We start from the raw sequence: 17763 nt of genomic DNA on the forward strand, positions 1-17763 counted from the left end.
CTGTTTTGCCCAAAAATCAGAAATTATTTATATTTAAAATCACAAATAATGCAGTTATTTTTCACTGACATAAGAATTAAGAGCTAATTATAATTTTCACACATATTTAAATATCCAAACCAACTTTGAACTAAATAACTTGAAAACTGCAATACAGGGAGCTTTTTTTAAATCATAATACCTGTAACAAGAATCACTTCATGAGAAAACAGCAAATAAAGTTGGGTGGTTAGTTACTTACATAAGAACTACCCTGCACAATATCTACAGCCCTCAGATCTCTTCAGCCTTTCTTCTGAGGACACATTTAGCAGTTTTCTCTCTCAGGGGTGCTCCTTTTTCTGACCTGACGAAGACGGCTGTGATCACGTTGCGCACTGATCTTCAGTGAAGAACTTGTCATAGCGTCTCGCCTAATGCCATACATCACTTCTAATGTTTTCACACAACTCATGTTAAATTCACTCACTGTTTTTGTAACTGCTAATTCCAGCTTCTTCTTTGAAACGAAGACCTCTTTAGGGCAGTTATGCCAAATAATGCTGTGGAGACTCTCATTAGCATTTTGAATTTTCCCTCTCTTGCACCTCTCCAGCAAGGCACCCGAGGCCAATCTCTGGTAAATAGGCAGTATTTTTCCAACAATTTCAAATGACAACTTGGTTTTCACACAACTAATAGCGTGAAGTATCAAACCAGGAATAATTAGTCACACTCCAAACAATATTACCCTTGTCACAGATCAATATACACCAACAAATATTCCAAAAACAAGCCATATGGAGCGAATATTAACAAGGATTGGTAGGAAGTAACTATAGTTTTTGAATAAGCAAATTTACTTACTAGTTTCTTCTAGTTACTTCATTACTGATAACAAAGGTATATTGGACGGCATAAAGAAAATTTATTTCAATATTTTATGACAGTGATTATTTCATTCCCATGTATAAAAGGTTATAACTTGACTATCATTGTAAAGTATGAGAATTTTTCGTTCCTAGATGTCAAAAGACACTTGCATGACCATTTCTGCAAGTGGATTTTGTGGTAACTTGTTAGCAGTGACATGGAAAACAAAATCCGGAGTGTTTCAGTACATGAGACAGGTAGGCGTGCCGTGCTTAGGTATTTAATAATGAGGCACAAACATCTTTAAATCAGCGCCAGGGCTTTAAAAATGGCGCTATGGGAAAAATGTCCACAGTAATGTTCGGCAAAATTAAAAATTTTGGCCGTATTTTCATGAAAACTCATCCATAAGTCCCCTTAGACGAGCGTAAGGTACAAATCGATGGTGCAAAATGCAAACCTTCAGCGTGAAAATAGTCAACTTTACAGGAGACATGAAAAAATTATTTTAAAATTTATGTGTACACTACGGCATAGAAGTTAGAAATATACTTGTATGAAGAAGTATTGGGAGAAAACTTAATATAAGATATTTTTCTAACAGATTCCGCAACAAATTGTGAATATGTACATTCTAAATCCCAAAACGTCAAAACTGACATACGAGGTTCGTATTCTGCACCACCAATTGCTTATCTGTAAAAGACCTCGCTAAGCAGTTATTCTAATCGGTATCATCGAATGTACTTCGATTAGTAAGAGCTAATGTATTTTTCATTCAACACTCCTCCCTTCCTAAACCAATGCATCAGTAAATGATGAAGCGGACAGAATGATTGTTTTAAACGTGCAGTTTTTTAATGCATTAACAAAGCTCACTTTCTGGCAATTGCAATCAATCCTGCACACATCTTGAAAATGTCAGCCGAGTTTAGAGAATTGTCTCGTTTACCATACTAGAAATAAGCGTTGTAGATAATGCTACCTTCTGTCATGTTACTATCCAGCGATTTTCGTCAATGATATCCCCATATGCAGTATGTACGACCTCCTCATGCGCAGGTCATCGAAAAACACACGCACTGTACAGCAGTAAGCCTTTCTGCTTGGACATCGCATGTACGGATATGATATCAACAGTCCGAATAACAAACCTAATATCAGAACTATATTCGATAGCCGGTTTCAGTTCGTCACCATATGGCTCGCCATGTGAGCAGCACGTGTGCTCTTATAAACAGAGTGCGACCGCGACACCTGGTAGCGTCATTCATGACGTCACACTACGTCACACCCACAAGGTGATTCACTCTTTTTATCATGCGCTCCTGCGGCGCGCTCGTCTCCTAGGCAACCACATTCCTACAGCCGGCTGGCCAAGCGGTCACTCTGTAATGACCCGCCCCTACATTAAGGGTCACCGGCCGCTTGGCGCCTACATCCAATATTGCCATCAAAGCATGGACAGGGAACAGGTCATATGCTAAAACCTAGTGATTAAAAAACGCTGCTTCGGTGTGTTTCAGGAGGCGGCAATGTGATTATTATTGTTTTAACCCTTTATAGGACAGAAATGTTAAACACATAAAATATACTTCTTGTTCGCTGCTCTCAGGTCATGCTGCAACACATTACTCATATATTCCCTTTTACACAACGAAGTCGTAAAGTGATACACCAATCTGTAATTGAACACCTTGTCCTTAAATAAGCTCTAGTAAAATAATTTACCGAGAAGGTCAAATATAAGCATTCAAACTGCTTTTAAATAACGACAACATTGAAATAAAATATCAAGTTATTAGTGACCTAAATGAGCACATCTTCGCATTTTTTTCAAAAATCCACCACAACGTCTAAAGCAAACACGGACATTGGTTTAACTTGGTTGCGATAAGGAGCTACGCTGATGATTAACAAGGAGTTAGTTTAATTATCTTAAATCCTGCCAATCAATTTATATGGGAAAGAAATTACTAAGATTAAAATAATAATAATAATAATAATAATAATAATAATAATAATAATAATAATAATAATAATAATAATAATAATAGAGTTCATAAGCGATAAACTTTAAAATAGATTACGAAGGTTAAGGGGAAGTACAATTTGGCAAACATCCACAATAGTCGTGTTTCAAGAAAGAATTTATGATACAGTATTTAGAGTTCCTTCTCCACATACATCGGAGTGTGGGTATATGACTCTATGAGCCACCCCTCAAATAGCAATTCAGCTAAGGATAACGTTCAATGTGTATTATCTTGATTCTCTAGCGCATTTATTTTTCGACAGAAGTTCATTCCAGCAGAAAAAAACAACAAAAAACACTTCAATCATGTGTGTTCACAGAAAGTACAACCTTGAGGACATCGAGGTCATAGGGCTCATGCTGGGTGCAAGGGGCACTATTCCTAAACTACTGGTCACCTACTTACGAAGCTTTGGGGTGCCGAATGAGACCATTGTGAGATGGGGCTTACATACTTACATTGAAAGCCTCGATATCGATCTTCAGGCATCACCTCTACGCTGCACTCAATTAAATCAATTAAAGTAATTTATCTGGTGCTTCTTTGTGACTAAGTATTGTTTTCTCTACATTATCAATAGAAATATTGTTTTTATTCTGCACTGTAATTAGATTAGGATGTACGATGTTCTTTGTTGGTTTGGCAACCTGCCACTTGAGGAAGAATATTATTATTATTATTATTATTATTATTATTATTATTATTATTATTATTATTATTATTATTATTTAAAAGAGAACTCGCCAAGGCCAGACGACACTGTTGTCACCAGCCCAATCCATTTATTACGTGCATAAAACTGACAGTATTATGGTGTGAGATTTAGCACGTTTATCTGCAATTCACCAGGGAAATACAATGTTACGTAACTTATGTGAAGGTCATCATTCCAGAATTTCCCAGGAAATGATACGGATTGGGTATGAAAAATGTATCCAAGGATAACTGATAATGTCATTCGAACTTATTTGTCCTCATTTTAATGGAAATTTACTTCGTCCAATATAAACAATCATTTGGTCGGTTGAAAAATGCAACTGGTTAGGAGCTCATGCTCTGAGCTGGACCGGATCCTGATAAAGTCGGTCCGTGCTATCAAAGTAAATTAATTGGCATCTCGAAGAACCCCTTTTCAAAACAAATGCCCACACCCCAGCATCTACAGTACCCCGATGAACGCTATGAGGACCAAGCAGAGAACGTTGCTATACATTCAGCGGCTGGGGAAAGGGTGGATAGCATCACTCAAACTAAATCAGATATTTCTTTTCACTCAGGTAAAATTGGCACAGCATGTTAACACAGATGCATGTCATGTTAGGGAGAAGCCCGCAATATTGGGATGTTATTAAATCCAGAATACGTACGTATCTTTTTTATTACAAGTTTTTTACGTCGCACCGACACAGATAGGTCTTATGGCGACGATAGGACAGGAAAGGACTAGGAGTGGGAAGGAATCGGCCGTGGCCTTAATAAGGTACAGCCCCAGCATTTGCCTGGTGTGAAAATGGGAAACCACGGAAAACCATCTTCAAGGCTGCCGACAGTGGGGTTCGAACCCACTATCCCCCGAATACTGGATACTGGCCGCACTTAAGAGACTGCATCTATCGAGCTTGGTACACGTATCTTTTACTTGCATGCCATAAATTACAGGCGTACTACTGAACATCTGTCTTTCTTTGACAAGACGAACTACGGTTAATACAATATTCAAAGAATACTATATTTAGGATTAAGCTAGTTTCTGGATATTACTTCATGTTTTCACTAGCAGTGAAACAAAGCATGTGACATATTTTGATGTATGGCTCGCAATACACTGGACATTCATCATTGCTCAAGTATACGACTCACGTCCCGCAAACACGACATTATGCTTCCTAATTACCTTCCTTCGTCGCCTATAAGGTGATACTGTAATAAAAACGATTAACAAATGCCTCTCCAAACCAGTTCTAGTTATTATGAATCCAGAACGGGCAACAATTGTTTCTACAGGCACAGGACCCAGGAGACCAGTATGTCAAGCTAGTCTAGTGTCTCTTTTAGAGAAAACTACATTTCGCAAGGCATTTTAGGAAGGTAGATATACTCGTTTCACGTCAACGCTAATAACTTACGTTACTTCAATGTACTCATATCACTTCCAAGGAAAATCACTACTAGGGAACATGACTAATCATATCCACAATCATGTCAACACCACAGAATGTGAAATACATATTATACGGAATATAAATGAAACGAATCACGAAACAAAACAATTTCCGTAAATACTGCTACATACACCTAATTTTGCTGAGAATCTCCGACAAAGAATGGTTATGTAAACGGCATCATCTCTTAAACTTGGCTATAAATATAAACAAACATCCATGTACCTCAAAAGAAGAGAAAACCAAAGTGCTAGAAAAACAGAAGTAGAAGTTGCACTGTCAGGAAGAAAGTATTGCTATAAATATAAACAAACATCCATGTAGCTCAAAAGAAGAGAAAACCAAAGTGCTAGAAAAATAGAAGTAGAAGTTGCACTGTCAGGAAGACAGTATTATCATCCTATTGTCAACAATGCATGGAAGTTAAGTTACTGCGAGAAAAGGCCAGTGTCGAAATGTATCTGTACAACCACACAGTGTTAGAAAAGACTATCAGCGTGGGGAGTTACTCGTGTTAGATGTGTGAGCGAATCTGACCCATAGAATTCAACATGAAATTGTTATGTGAATTATAGGCTCTGCACTTGTCTCGCATGGTTTGTACATAATGCTTAGCTTCACTTTCGATGACCATGGCAAGATCCAATCATAGCATCCCGACATCACTCACTTGTGACAAAATATGCATTCCGTAGTTCCATAATAATTCAAGCATTTCATATTAATATGATAATATAATAAAATAAATACTAGTGACATGAAGGGAGAACCACAATTATTTTGTGAAGCTGTACCTCAATCTGTATATACAAAACTGCGAAGACAATACGAACAAAGTAACCTGTTTCATATCACGTCGAAGGACGAATACAGTACAGTTATCTATCACACTGCGATCCCACGGCCCCGCGCACAGTCGGCACGAAACACTATATATTTGGTCAAGTGGCACAAAGGGGCACGACCTCACTTCCTTAGCAAGGCGGCATCACACACACAAGCTCAACCCTCTAACGAAGTGACACACAAAATGAAAGATTCAAAGCATGGAAATAACGACAACTCTTAAATAAAATTATACTTCAGAATATAACATTATTGTCTATGTACAGTATTTAAAATCTTGTTTTTCCATCTATATGATGTAAGTTTAGATTAGAAAAAATAACTGGACCAAGATCTGATTCTGAAACATCCCTCCTATTTGTCCGTTCACTGAAGATCGGTGATTTGGAATTAGGAAAGAGGCAGAACTATAAAGGTAGCGGCTATGGCTTTAATTAAGATACATCCTTAGCAGCGGTCAAGTGAGAAAACGGGAAACGAAGGAAAACCATCTTAAGGGCTGCCGGCGGTAGGGTTCGAACTCACTATCTCCAGAAATAAAGCTTATAGGTACACGACCCGTATCGTACCAAAGGAACAACTCGATCGGTGATGAAAATTTATCAAGGAAAATCGCACGGTAACGACAGCCTACAATAAATTACACCAAGAACGGGGATGCTGAATAGCTATTAGTAGGACGATTCGGGTGTCAACAGCTAATTTCATTGTATAATGTATATACTGCTGCTTCTTGTCACGGACAGCGACACAATGGCTGGTCTTCAGCCCCGTTGCAAGGTACTCTATAATACTGTGATGAGGTTTCCCATTTTCATACCAGGCAAATGCCGGGTTTGTACCGTAATTAAGGCCAACGGCAAATTGTAAATAAAAAAAAATAAAAAAAACTGCGAAGCCTGCTCTCGTAAGTTCAACCTGCCCAAATGAATGGGACAGGAAGCGACGTAATATAACCAAAAGAAATTGGCATAATCTAGATTTGAACCTAGTCCTTTCATAGTAGGGGCGGCCTGGCCGAGGCGGTAAAGGCGTGCTCGGCTCGCCCGGAAGGACGTGGGTTCGAATCCCCGTCAGGAAGTCGCAAAATTTAAGGAACGAGATTTCCAATTACGGAGGTGCATATGGCCCTAAGGTTCACTCAGCCTACACCAAAAATGAGTACCAGATTAATTCCTAGGGGCAAAGGCGGCCGGGCGTAGAGCTAACCACTCTATGCCATCAAGGGCCGAGGTTAACAATGGTGGAAGCCTTCACCTTCCACTCCTCCAAGGGCCTTCATGGCCTGTACGGGGGTGACTTTGCTTTGCTTTGCCTTTCATTGTACCGGCGTTCGAACACTAATGGAACCAAGGTGTACACTGGAATTATGCTATAACTTTGCCGATGACGGATTAATGAACAACTTAACCACCATATCGTTACCTGGAGAAGCTAATAAAATGATAGTTCTGTTGACATGGAAGAAGGTACACTCAAATGTATATTTCGTGTATCTTTCTGATCAGTTCACGCTGAAGACCACACGGTTTTTTGTCTTATAAAAATAATCACGACAAAAAGCGCCACCACTGCCAATTAACTAGTTTGTTTATTTCCATGTTAGTGATGGGTTTCGCAATCAAAATCTAAATTACTGAATATCTCGGTTTCTCGGTTACCAAAGCTCAGACGGTAAAAATGTATAAAATATAAAAGATCGGAAATTGCATTTTTTTCAGTTGTTGAATAATATTTGCAGACATAGGCTACTAAGATGATCGCGGAAAATAATAATCGGAAATATCTCTTATTCTTCTTCGTGCGGTAAAAACGCGTGAAACAAAATAAATCTGAAATGTTTTACACAACTCTTATTACGTAGAATTTTTGATACAGTTAAAACATGGAGAAATGTGAAGTTTCCTGTTTCAGGCCCCTTGATATTGGCACGCCACTATACACTTCTCAAAATAATACCTTTAAGATAATGAGTTTCAAAATTATGTTCAGCCACTTTCCCGCGATGTTGATAAAAACATACACACAGATAAAAATTTAAGTGAACCTACTTCACACTTCTGTATACCTAATTCGAGATAAGAACGAAGTACCAGGTGTATGCATAAGTCCTTTTCGGGTTCACTAAGACATGACGCCAGTGAACTGTACGCAGCGTATGAATTTGACACATACGTCAGTTTGTTCGTCTGACATTAACCTACCACCGCATACAAATGAGTCCGCCAAACACTAGCGTCTGTGTTGTATCGTTCAGTGATCTTGCCTGAAAAAGAACATTTGCGGGACCCATTGCTTTTCTTATTTGATCAAACGAAAAAAGGCTGTGGAAAATCATCGTTTGCTGGTAGAAACAAATGATGAACACGCTCCACCGATTAGAACATGCCAGACAATTTAAATGTGGTGATTTAAATGTGAAAGACAGTGCGCGTTGCACAACGCTATCGCCAACAAATGATTAATTTAAATCACGCATTAATAGAAAAACACCACCGGAATGAGCTAGAAAACATGGCAAATTGATTTTGGTACACGACAATGCGCCGTTTCACACAGCAAAACCGACAAAGACGCTTTGAAATCTCTTTGATGGGACATACTTCCGCACCCGCCGTACTCCCCGACCTGGCGCCTACTATCTACCACCTTTTCCATCAATGCGGCACGCGCTCGCAGAGCAGGACTTCGGCAGTTTCGAGGAAGTTGGAAAATGGCTCGACGAACGGTTTGCCGCAAAAGACAAGCAGTTTTTCTGGCATGGTATTCATAACTTACCTGAAAGATGGGCGAAGTGTGTAGAAGCCGTTAGCCAATATTTTGAATAAACAACAAATGAATTTCTTTTGAAAATTACGTGTTTTCTTTACCACAAAAACCGGCACAAACTTATGCATACACCTGGTATGAGGCAAAAATATGAAGGGAAGGGCGAAAATTATAATTTCATTTATGCAGAAAAGGGATTCTGACTTATAAAGAAATACGTTTGCGCTATTCCATCGATTTGTGATTATTATCCTGATGATGGATGTGTCGGAAATAAACAAAAGCCCGGTATCAGAAATCGGCATTGACAGAGGTGCAAGATCCAACACTTGACCACATGACTCGGTCCTGTACTCCAGGAAAGCAAGCTACCTAGTTTGTTGTTCAAGAGCCCGAGAGTGCTCTGGCACCAAAGAATTTTTTTTTGTTTTTAGATTTAGATGATACACAAAACTAAAGAGTATTTTAAGTCAAACCCGATCTTGGGATAGATATCTGCATTTCATTTCACAACACACGACTGAACAGTCACGCTACCAGTATTTTAAAACTCGTTCCAATCCTGAACATCCACTAGCAGTCAACAGAGAAATAAATACGTAATGGAGCACCCAACTAATTACCACCGGCTTACGTAGATTAGAAATTACTCGATCAACCGAGGAGTGTAGCTAAATTGAATATTAATAGAAATCTTGAATGGGCAATTTCGGCGAAACATAAAGAACAACACACAGTAAGCAAATTGAGAAGCGTGATTATTCAGGAAGAACCGAATATACTGGTCATTAAAATATGGCAGAAATTTAATTAATAGTGTCGCAACAAATACGGCGATATCAATTAAAATGGAGTTTATAATCCCCTTACATCAAAGCAATATTCAACAATTTGCTATTAATATGCAGAGTGACATATTAATGATTTTCACTACTAAATCACTTCCTGGAAAATAAATTCCACTACGCATACCCAGTCGTTACTTCTAAATCGAGCAACTTCATCAATATGGTACCAAAGTAATGTTACTAAATAAAGCATTTAATTTGAATTTTTCAAACATAGCTAGCAGAGTTCCGACAACCGTTTATGCATCCAGATCAACAGATTTTTCGCGTAAATTCCAAAGCGAATATACTAGTTCAGTTTACGCTTAAGGAAGTAAATGTATTAACAGCTGTAAAGAATATTTATTAATATTAACAATACATAAACTTACGTCAACTGCTTTGTCAGCGTTGTTCCTGCGATAAATCCATCCCTTTTCTGGAATTTCCCTTGATAAAGAGCATCAGATATGGTATCAAAAATTCAGTTCCCAGAAGGAAACCACGCAGACACACCAGCGTCTTGGAAAGGTGTAGCAATCCAACTGATGAGCCCAATCAATCAATCAATCAATCAATCAATCAATCAATCAATCAATCAATCAATCAATCAATCAACCAATAGTGATCTACATTTAGGGCAGTCGCCCAAGTGGCAGATTCCCTATCTGTTGTTTCCTAGCCTTTTCTTAAATGATTTCAAAGAAATCTGAAATTTATTGAAAATCTCCCATGGTAAAGTTATTCCAATCCCTAAACTCCCCTTCATATAAACGAATATTTGCCCATATTTGTCTTCCTGAATTCCTACTTTATCTTAATGTTGTGATCTTTCCTACTTTTAAAGACACCACTCAAACTTATTCGTCTACTAATGTCATTCCACGCCATCTCTCCGCTGACAGCTCGGAACATACCACTTGTTCGAGCAGCTTGTCTCCTTTCTCCCAAATTTTCCCAGCCCAAACTTTGCAACATTTTTGTAACGCTACTCTTTTGTCGGAAATCACCCAGAACAAATCGAGGTGCTATTCTTTGGATTTTTTCCAGTTCTTGAATAAAGTAATCCTGGTGAAGGTCCCATACACTGAAACCTTACTCTAGTTGGGGTCTTATGAGACTTATATGCCCTCTCCTTTACATCCTTACTACAACCCCTAAGCACCCGCATAACCATGTGCAGAGATCTGTATTCTTTATTTACAATCCCATTTATGTGATTACCCCAATGAAGATCTTTCCTTATATTAACACGTACAGTAGATACTTACAACGATCTCCAAAAGGCACTTTCACCCCATCAACGCAGTAATTCAAACAGAGAGGACTTTTCCTATTTGTGAAACTCACAACCTGACTTTTTAACTCCGTTTATCATGATGCCATTGCCTGGTATGCGTCTCACAACATTATCGAGGTCTTTCTGCAGTTGCTCACAATCTTTCAACATATTTATTACTCTATAAAGAATAACCTAAGAGGATAGGAAGGTTGAGAATGAAGGGGTAAAGGATGCAGTAGGTAAAGAAGAAAAGTTTGTCTTGGATCACCAGTACGCAAAGATAAGATAAAAGTGTATATCCTGGTGGTATTATTTAGTTAGGACAGCATGTAAATGTAAATAAAAATATACACCCCCCCTCCAAAAAAAAAAGAACTACTTCAAATAAGAAATTTTCTCGGTAGGAAACATTATATATCCGTATAAATGGGCGTGATAACTGGATATCATCACCACTACATTCTTGCAAAGACTGCCGCGCTTAAATCCTGGTCAATGTACGTGAATTTTTGAAGTGAAATTACATGCTTCTGCTGTTCGAATTCCATGAAAAACTATAGGTCCTGCGGCTTAAAATCACAAAGCCTGCATTTTACCTATGTATACTGTGCATATGAAATAACCAAATAGAAATTGTGGGAGAATGTTACTACTATTGCTGCTACTACTACAGAATGTATTTCTAAATTCTGCTTCTTCCAAACGGAGGCTGCTATGCACAAAGCACAAACACACAAAAAAGATCAGGAATAAGAAATAAGAAACATTTAAATTTTAAAAAATAAATGACAAAAGAGTTATTTTTCTAAATATAAAATTATCGTTTCCTACAGAGTTGCACACAAATTATGATAATAACAACAAAAACAAATTTAGCAGTTAGCTAATCCTGTAAACATTATTCGAAAACGGATGAAAACAACAACAAAAATTACATGATTTACAAGAAATGACATATAAACAAAAAATGCACAACCAAAAATTGAATGGAAATAACAACAAAAACGTGAAAATTAAAAATTACTTTCAAGTTGATTAACATAATTATGTACAAGCAATCGTATAGGAGTTAACAGAATATAATCTAAGTAGCATAGCATAATAATAACAACGTGGAAATATTTGGTCAGATGGCAAAATAAATCTTTATGAAGAGTAATAATGCTAGATACGAAGGAGAAAGACATATTCATAATATCTAGAATAAGACGTCCAGTGCATTATATATCATACGAAAGCACTGGTTAGTCTGAAAACAAAAACTGTAATACACAGGCATACTAATCAAAATCAACAGTTGAATTTTCTAGGCAAAATGTTTATAGCCACTGTGAAAAAGGGAACAGATAGTTGTTCTTCTTCACTATGGCCCGTTTCTGGTCTCCTAGACGTTGGCGATCACTGCGGCATACACATTAAGATCTTGTGCCAGTTGGAAAAAGCTGTTGGGCATATTGGATGTTTGTCCATTCCTCGATGCCAATTAGCCACAATTTTCTTCTGCATCGAAATTCACTACGGGCCCCGATTTTACTTTGTAATATAAGTTGTAAAATATGGTATTTATTTCCGATATTTTATTATTTTTAATAATTCTCGTCCAGTTCTTGTTTTTCGCAATAATTCAGTATAGTATTTTCTTTGATCCACGAGGTATAGAGCATTCGTCTGTGGTGGTGAAAAATATTCGTAAAATAATTACGGATTCCGACTGTAAAGGGATTTTCAGGACACATAATTGAGAAATACTCCCAAGAGGTGTAATAAAATATGCGTATACTGACTGTATTGTTCTTCGCTTGTTTATATTTCAGTCAATGCTTTTAACGCAGTGTCCGGCACCTTCGCTGAATGGTTCGAGTACTAACGTCATTACCTGTGTTTGATGTGGTTAAACTTCGTACTTGTGGCATTCCAGACTGCATAGAATGCCGAAAAGGCAGACAGTTATATTGATAAACAGGCTGTAGTGAAAGCTGATGGGTAATAGAGATGTTGGATCAAAGCAGTCATAGGGACAGATGGGTTTGCAATTTTTCATCTCTATTCATCGATATACATTAAATGGCACTACGTGATACAATTAATTATACATTTTGCAGTCAATGTGGTTCATGTCGAGGATTTAGTTCAACTGCAGAGGTTATCAATTGAAACCTGATACCGAATTTTCATTTAGCAAGTTGGCCATCGGAAGGGGTAGGTTATTTTCTCTCTTGTCTTGTACCTATTTCTCGGCCGCTTTGTTTGTAACGATGTACAATCAGCAAATTAACGCGATTAGTACCGGTACAGTGCGTTTTTCTATACAAAATGTATTTTAAACACCACGTGGCCATGGGTCTCAAAGGGAATTTGTAACGACATTTGGAGAGGTTAGTCACGTCGGTTGAGGAGAAATGTAAAGAGACTAATACAAAATTGGATTAACTGGGTCACTTCAAGAACATACGAATGAGTGCTACCGCGGAATGGCCGTAGAGAGATAAATCATATCAAGGTGTACGAAAATAAATAAAAAATACTGGGGTTTGTGGTTGCGATAAAAGATATTTCGTAAGTCAGAAACGAGTTTGCAGATCCTTCAACACTGTTTTGTTTTAATCTGATTACTGGACAGGAATACAAGAGGGGACGATTCGGGATATCTTGAACATGAACTGGCAGTAAAATCGGATGGAAGTGACTAATATGGTTACTGTTACGAACAGGTGAGAAGAAGGGTACGAGGGTGTGCCTGCATATTCTCATTCAAAACATCTATCGGCATGACACAAAATTCTGCATTACCACCGTTGTCAGAGTTTTAACTTGAAGGAAGACTTAGGTGTCCAGACGATACAATTTCTTCCATCACACACATTTTCTCAGATCTTTCTCAACTAGGCCTACTTTAAAATGATTGACTTCTTTGACCGTCGGGATGTATTTGGTTAGTTCTAATCGTAACAATGAACTGAAGTTTTATGAATATGTAAAGTTTTTTTTTTCCAAGCAGTTTTAGCATGCACTCAAAGGAATAATTATAGTTCACAACACATAATTTACTTACAATTTTGTACGAGATGCCGCAAATCACAACAGCTTTTAGGATTACCGCGAATATGGATTAAATGAAGTAAAAAATCGAACTGATGAGGCCGTTCTGAAAGTACTTATAGAATTCATATTCAAAAGAAATTGGAGAACTTACCGTACATTGAGAAACGCACTTCTCGACCAAAGTTTAAAGCTTTTTTCCCAACGAGTCCCTCTTCATTTCTATTACTTATAACCAAGCACCACAAACAGACTGAACAGTTTCAATAGAATATGTAAATAACATACGGTGGATTGAGTAGTATCCAAGACAAATGTTTCGTAAAAAGTACAACAAAGTCACTTAAAAAAAATTACTGTCACACGAATGACTAAAGACGGCAAAAATTCAAGCAGGAAATACAAGAGATCATATAATGATGAGTCGAAATGACGCATTTCTAAGAGTGACTCACTAACAGTTCATCAGACCAGACCAAGGACGAACTATTTATTGTGGATTTCCGCTCCGTTGAAGAATAAAAGTTTTCTAGTCCATTATTAAGCCTAGAGCCATCTCTGGTGGGAAACAGTAGTGTAGTTTGGCATAGGCTACAATAAGTTAATAACTTCCACAGATGTCTCCGCCTGATCTTTCGCTTTTGGGAATGCGAAAGTAGCGGAGGTATGAATGAAAATAGACTAACCATTCCGCCAGCAGTCAGACCTTTTTGGTATGAAAATGTCAATGTTTCTCAGTGTTGGCAAAGAGGCGCACTTCTAATTATGTGAGGAAGAATCAACTACAATGCTCATGCCTGGGCTTTCCACGACAGCCCATAGTGTAACAGCTGAGGATCCAACCACAGCTTTAACGCAGAGGATTCAACTTCCAGTCCATTGTGAGAAAAAGCATAAACCAATTAGTTTGGTTGCTCTGTTCCATAAAACCAACAGTGAAAAATGCCTACAAGTTCATATCTATTTTATTATAACTGGAGTAGGGATGGTATATGGGGGTGTTTGGTTTTTAAGAAAGGAAGTGCTACTGGACAACCATCCTCAAGATGTAATACGGGTGACAATTTTTTTAAGGGGGGGGGGGGGGGAGGAAATTCAATATAGTAAGAGATCGTTTCACTCAACGTTGACGTTTTGCTCGACTAAAGTGTAAAGATAAATATACAGTATACGGTCATGGACACATTCCACTAATTCCCTCCACATAAAAAAAGTAATTTTCATGCAACCTGATTTAACTTACAAGCAAATTACAAAACGGTAATGAAGGCCAATCAATATTTCGTGGATTCAAAATCCGTCATGGGTTTCACTGAATATACTAAATAGTAGTTTTAGTTTTACAATCCTTTGTGTGCTATGTTAGTCCCTTCCTCCTACATTAAGTTTACGTTACACAATTACACACAGTATCAAGAACGCAACAGAAGAATACGAATACAGAACCAGCCGCTGAAAAAAATATATTCAAATGATGGTGGATGTGTCCTTCATCTACTTGTTGCGCGGCGGGCGAGCTGCGGTGCTCAGCTCTGGGGGGTGACAGGTGGAGCTGACAGCAACCAGCTGACGAAACGGAGCAACAAGTAGGAGAGGCGCGAGCAGTGCGTGCAATGCTGTGTCCTCTCCCCGTCATCTAAAGGCGACCCAAGTGTATGACGTTCATGCTTCAATTTTTAAAGATTGACGATTTAAAAAACTGGTACAATCCAATCTCTATAAAGGATGCATGTCATACTTAAAAACGCGTGGAAACGGGTAGCCATAATGACCAGCCCTGTACTGAAATTGGGTGAGAAGGGAAACATGCAAGGAAAGTACAGTTTGTGTACGAACTACGGATGTTCGTGAAGTTCAAAATTATACAAAGCAGCGAACGGGCTAGAATTTTGCATAATGTTGGCTTTGACCTATCAGGATGAAATATTCACGAGTATAAATGAGAAAAATAGAATCCAACCATTAAATTCTTCGTCACCAAGCTGTAATTAAGGTTTTCTGCATGTTAAAAAAGCAAAGTTCTGGAGCGTTATCCGGTTTTGTTCCTTAAAAGAACAATCAATACCACCTCAAGTCTGGAAGCTAACTGAATCTTAGTACACGAGAAATTCATTTTTAAATGTTTTATTATTTCTGCAGCAAGTGCGAAAACGGGAGACATTCGAGTGACTACTTGGTGTAGAAACAAGATTACAAACTGGCGATTTGGTGTCGCTCAGCTTTTGGTGGGCGGCAAAATCTATGTACTGTAGTTTACCATGTCGAGGAACACTTGTGCCGCACCTAGTGTTTTCTATACTTATTTCCCAGAATGGGCTTGTTAGTCCATTCCCTGATATAGAATTCGCATGTCTGTTATCTGATAATGATAACTTTTCTCTGACTTGACATCTACCTCTTTCATGGTTAAACAGATGGCGCCTCATGCCGCTATGATTTTCCAAAGCATGCTCTCTGAGAAAAAAATGGGGAAGGCTTAGTAAACAAGATGGACAGGCTATATTATGAAACGAAATGAAACGTGTTTCGTTTCATATAAATGGCATATTAAGAAAAACAAGGAACAAAGAACAAAACCGGGACCACAATGAACACAAGCTTAGCATAGCTGTGGCAACCCAAAGGAAGTAGAGAAATAAATAAATACCTGGAAAAAGGTCCAGATGTATTAATCAGTTATGTGCTTTAGTTCAAGGCAGAGAGCTTTTGATTGTGGAGAACTTACATTCACTGTTCGCTTTTCATATTTTACCGGATATACACATATTTGCGTATCAGTTCCTACGACGAAAAGGTAGCACTAACCCGTTTGTATGTGTGTGTGGCGCTGTTTGATTACGATGTATTTGCATTTGAGACCATGTCTTTTTCTCTTCTACCGGGCGAGTTGGCCGTGCGCGGAGAGGCGCGCGGCTGAGAGCTTGCATCCGGAAGATAGTAGGTTCGAATCCCACCATCAGCAGCCCTGAAGATGGTTTTCCGTGGTTTCCCATTTTCACACCAGGCAAATGCTGGGGCTGTACCTTAATTAAGGCCACGGCCGCTTCCTTCCAACTCCTAGGCCTTTCCTATCCCATCGTCGCCATAAGACCTATCTGTGTCGGTGCGACGTAAAGCCCCTAGCAATTTTTTTTTTCTCTTCTCCTGCGACGTTTTGGTTGAGCTCATATGACGGCGTGTATTTAATAAGATACTTAGGAACAATTCATGTTCGCTACCGCGGAGCGATATGAATACGTCCCATTGCGTATTTATGGTTAGACTATTGCTATGATCGGGGGAGCTTTGCCTTGTATTGCGGCCGTCCTGATATTTGGATCTACCGGACGAGTTGGTCGTGCGGTTAGGGGCACGCAGCTGTGAGCTCGCATCCGGGAGACAGTGGGTTCGAATCCCACTGTCGGCAGCCCTGAAGATGTTTTTCCGTGGTTTCCCGTTTTCACACCAGGCAAATGCTGGGGCTGTACCTTAATTAAGGCCACGGCCGCTTCCTTCCCATTCTAGGCATTTCCTGTCCCATAGTCGCCATAAGACCCATCTGTGCCGGTGTGACGCAAAAAAAAAAATCTGAACTCTCAGATCGACCTCATTGACCTGTGAGTCACTTACCTCATGCCACTGCGGTTTCGTCGCGGTGTCTCTCGAATCTGTATTTATATTGCCTCATGCATCTGGTCTCTACGTGTATGAATGCGTTGTATGAATGTCGAGTTTGTGTTATTTTTTGGATACCTTATGTATGTTCCTTTCTGTTTTTCTGATATGTTTGTCTATTTGATTGCTTTATCTCTATTCCTGGCTAGTTTAGCCGTTTTATTTTTATATTTCAGGATCTGATATTAATGTTTCTCATGTTGTCTTTGACAACGTCCATTTTCTGTGAAGCTATGGCAACGCCCCTTGCCCTTTCTCCATGTTACCTCTTTGGGTGTTTGTAATAACATTTTTGG

Source organism: Anabrus simplex, chromosome 5 (assembly GCF_040414725.1).
Source record: "Anabrus simplex isolate iqAnaSimp1 chromosome 5, ASM4041472v1, whole genome shotgun sequence".
NCBI lineage: Eukaryota > Metazoa > Arthropoda > Insecta > Orthoptera > Tettigoniidae > Anabrus > Anabrus simplex.